A 5156-nucleotide genomic window follows, 5' to 3' on the forward strand; every position below is an offset into this window, starting at 1 on the left:
TTCCACGCATTTTCGACAAAGTAAGAGAGAGAGAGAGAAAGCACACGATTTTTTATATACCCTATATAAATGCAGACTCTGCGCTTTATTTCGGTAGGCCGACAACAAACGGAATATTCAATAAGCTAATCGCGATGCCACGCGTAGCTTTATTATTCATTTATTGGGACATGGAAAGAGGGGGAAGGGGAAAAGACAGATATCACAGCCCATATTTATGATGCGATCGATATATACGGAAACAATACATATTTCCAATTTAAAATCTATACGTCACAATACTGTACGTGTGATTTCTCTTCTTTGATGTGTGTGTGTGTGTGTGTGTGTGAGATCGATTTTTAATTGCTATTTGTTATTAAAGATACACTTATTTTTTTCTCTGTCCAAAATTTTGTAATAATGGCCACATCGCTTTAACATGTGTGAATTGAATTGAAGACTAATGTGTGAACGTGATATGCGAGCAAACTGATCACATACTATTGACGCGATCGGTGAAAATTATTGTACCGTAAAATAACAGCACTCGGATAATGCGCCGCAGCTGAACAGCGACGTTGTTGAGATAGCATTTAGTGGCGCGATTTCGGACCCGGCTTTGCTTTAGTTCGAAACAAAGTTGAGGAAAGAGATTTGGCAAATCCTATTTTATTCACGTATGAATCCAAGTCCAAAACTGCTTGTAAACTCGTTTTTTTTAGTAACTTTATATATATATATATATATGTATATATATGTATCAATTATATAATATATTAATAATTGGTACATATATATAATAATATATTTTTCGAGATTTCAAATAACATCTCCTTCCGCCAGATCTCCCAAAGATCGTTAGCCGCGGCTATAATTAATGCGGATTTATCACGGATCAAAATTTACTTTCAATATTCCTAATATATACATATATATATACTGATTCATGTCTGAAATTATTAGAGCGATTCTAGGATTGCGAGCACTCGCGGCGCGAACAACGGCGTGCTCTCTCGCGAAGTACGAGCTACCAACGCGCGGAAATAAGAGCATTCGAGCAATGCCGCGATGCAGCGGCCGGTGCATCGTTGAAATAGCGATTAATTCCCCCGTTTTCGGCGGCTGGTACAGAGCGCGGTTCCAGTTCGCAACAAAGTTCCCGGCCAAAGGAAAGGCTTGCTCTCTCGCGCACACACTCTCTCTCTCTCTCTCTCTCTTTTCCTCTTCGCGGAGTATGGGCGGCGTCGGAATCCACCGGCAAGTTCCGAAACCCTCGAGATGAAAATGCCTCTCCATCGGATTAGCCCCCCGCTAGCTGGCCGATAGTAGTAGTCCCCATACCTAATGTAGACTATACTCATTGTCGGCTCGCTTCCGGTCCAGGGCCGGCCGGATCAGAGAGCGGACCCCTTATCAGAGAGCGTAATCTTATAACTTTTTGCACAAATTATTTTGAAATAAAAAAAATAATTTTAATAGCGAGTAATAAAAAATAGAAATTTTTTTAAATATAAAAGAAAAACCAATATACACATTATTTTAATCTCTATCCCTATCTAACTTCTTTAAAATCATTTTCTAAGAAACTTAAAAATATCGAGATATAAAACTTTTTTTAAAACTTTATCGAATAAAAAGTCTTTCATATTATATAAACTGTATAAATAAAATTTTAAATCCATTAAAAAAGAGGCAATAAAATGTAATTATAAAATTTTAAATAGAACAATAATAAAGTTTTAGAAATTCTTTATGATCTTATTATTTCAAATATCTTTTATTGGAAGTATTTTTAATAATAATAATGCATATATATACATCGACACAGTTACAAAGATTTGAAGTATCACTCGCAATAATTTTGTTTCAATCCAAAGATTATCGTGTTCTAAACGCAATTAATTAATTTATATATTTCAGTAAATATTCAAAATAATTTCCATTAATTTCTAAACATTTATTGATGCGATAACAAAATGAATACCATGCATTTATATATTAGGTTGAACGGAAAGTTCGTGTCGTTTTTTCGATCTTCATCTTTTAGTAAAAACGGAACAAACTTTCCGTTCAACTCAATAGTTCGTTCCATAGGTTTTCGAATAACCGTCAATAGCCGAAAAAACACTTTTCGGTATATCGTCTTTTAACAGAAAGTACCGAAACAAAAGTTGTAGAGAATTAAATTATCTTTCAAATGAGAGCAAAGTTATTGTATTGGGTTGAACGGAAAGTTTGTGCCATTTTTTCGGTCTTCATCTCTTAGTAAAAAACGGAACAAACTTTCCGTTCAACCCAATATATTCGATACCTTCAATAATTTGTTAAGAAAATGGCATTTAATTAAATTAGAAACACTCTGTATATAATACCATAAAAATTAGTATAACACATATTAATTTTAATTGCAAACTGAATGATATTTAATTTTTCATTTAAAATTCAAACTCGTTTGCTATATCATCGATGTCTGTGTGTATTTGGTAATAGAAGTAAATGTCTATTACATTTATTTTCAAAGTCTAGATAGTAAATTATTTTACTAAATTTTCAATCAGCCCTGCAGATGTATCATACTAATATATATACAAAGTCGTATACGCTCGTCTAACTGTCGTGCTAACCAAGTACGTGACCGTACAATTAATTGACCGGCTCAGATGGACTTAGAATTTAGATATAGAAAGTGTGTCTAATGGTGCCGATATATTTGCGTGTCATTTTTGATCTTTGGTTACATTCATATTTTTTCCACCTCTAAAAAAGAATCATTTACATTTACATCATTGAACAATACAGTCTATAAAATTAAACGTGTAATTTAACGATTAAAGACACATAACGATTGTATTCCTCTATTTTGTACAGATAAAGTAACTGTGTTTCGTAAGTTGGAAAGAATGCGTATTATCTCACGTTGTAAGATAATAGCTAGTTTGGAGACCGTGTGTGAAACAATCCAGATGAGCAAGGAAATGACAAATTAACCGATTGCGTTATATCTCTGTCCTTTTCCGTTCCACCTTGATGTTTGCAAACATCATTTATTCAGACATACATTTGTGCGACTAACGCGCACATTTCACACATAATATTATAATCCATAAATCTAGACAACGCCCATTTCTTTTTATCTTTCGGCAAAAACGAAATTGCTTAGAATAAACAGTGACAGGAAGCTGTTTCGATGAACGGAGAAATGACGTAATTTCCTTTCCCACTTGAAATGCTTAATCTCGCCGAAATTCCCCTACTTAAAATTACTACAGCGCATCTCCTCCCACGATCAATGCACACAGCGAGCGTCTTCCTTACTCATAAAGATCACCTTTTGTAGTGCTATTAGCGCGTTACGCTCGCATTCTACTCGCACATCACCTTCACGCTCACCAGCGGCATTCTTGTGTACCCCCTCCCCCTCCCCTCTTCCCCTGTCATTTCGATCTCATAGAAAACGTCTATTAGCGCGAGATCCTATTCTACAAACACACGGCGCCTTTGTACGCGGCCAACAACGCGCTTACGGTTCTCAATCATCGTTCTGAATAAGACGCGGCTCAGCGGTTATCCAACGGAATTTGTTTACGTAGTAAGAGACATCGTTCGTCACTTTGTGTCATCGTTGTCTAACAACGTCGCGATGCTACATAAATCTTTCTCTCATCTAGCTAACATCGTCATTTAATCGCGTCTCTCTTCTCTTTCGCGAAAATACTTTAATCTATCTGTAACAAGCGATTCTACTAGAATTTGGGCTTTATTTTTCAATTTAATGCAAAAGACTGGAAAACACATATATTCTATATTCCATATATAATTCCTGCTATCTCTGTTATTTCCGACATATAATGCTGGTATAATATAATCAGTGTGTCTCTGTACTTAAATCTTATAAAAAAATTTCTTGAAAATTCCCTAATCTTCTTATGTATTTTTGTTCAAAATTTCAAATAAAGAGAATATTTTTTAGTGCAGTTTTCTAAAATAAATTTTTTTTCATTGTATGCGTTTTGTCATATTCTTCACTCATACGAAGGAAAAACACAGAACTTTTTAAGTTACAAGTGTTAGATTTGTATAAAAATGTACTGAAAAAAAAAACTGAAAAAATATCGTAAAATAAGCATCTTTCATTTGTAAAAAAATTCAATTTTTTTTCACTAAACTTACAATAAAAAATATGTACTGCATATTCAATATTTTATTAAAACACTGAATATGTATAAACAAAGATAGATATATATTTATAATATGTTTTAAACATATATTTAATAATTCACTTGGCTTGCTCTTTACAATATGAGAGCAAAATAATCAAAGGGAGATCTTTTTAAAAATTTTCTGAATCCTAATAAAATTCCATGAGAACTCTCTGATTTTTTCAGATACGAAAGAAATCCCTGAGAATCCCAAATTTTCCGTGTTTTTTTCGGAAAATAAACACTAAATATATACGCGAGCTCTCTCCACAAATGCAGAGAGCCGATGGACCGCTCCGATGCGACTGGCTAACTACTCGGCTAACCGATTCGGCCGTTTAACTATTCCGGTTAGCGATTTAACCGCCACGCTGCTAATCACCCATTCGGTTAACCGCCCCGGCCGCGGCTACAAACGGAGACGCGCGCGGAATTTCGATCGCGTAAGCGCGCTCGCACGCTTCGTCCGTTCGTTTGCAACGGAACGCGTGCGGAAGCGCCGAGTTAGGAAAATGCCTCGCGGATGTAGCCTCGCGCTCGTCGAAATGTTCGGCATTCTAATGAGGAAAGCGGTGCGCGTTCATCGGCGCTGACTTATACATATTTCGTTCATTGCGTTGATTGTTGCCGCGCGTGGGCGATAAGTCGCGTGCCTTCCCCGCCCCTTTGAGCTCAAAGGAGTAAGCAAACTGTTAATCAAATTGCTCTAAATCAAATACCGCACTCGCAATGAGATGCATTAAATACATGATCGACAACAGATTCCGTAGAGAAAATCCGATAAAATTCCGATAAAAAAATTTGTGAAAAATAATTATATTTGAGCAATTGTTTTTATTTTATTTTATTTTATTTTCATTGATCAATCATGTAAAAATAGTAAGAAATAGGAAGGCGTAATTGCAAAATCCTATAACGGAACTATCTATCTCTATGTTCTTTTTTTTTCAACACTGGATTAACATATCCAAATAA

This window comes from Formica exsecta, unplaced genomic scaffold (genome assembly GCF_003651465.1).
Source record: "Formica exsecta isolate Colony F162 unplaced genomic scaffold, ASM365146v1 scaffold363, whole genome shotgun sequence".
NCBI classification, from domain to species: domain Eukaryota; kingdom Metazoa; phylum Arthropoda; class Insecta; order Hymenoptera; family Formicidae; genus Formica; species Formica exsecta.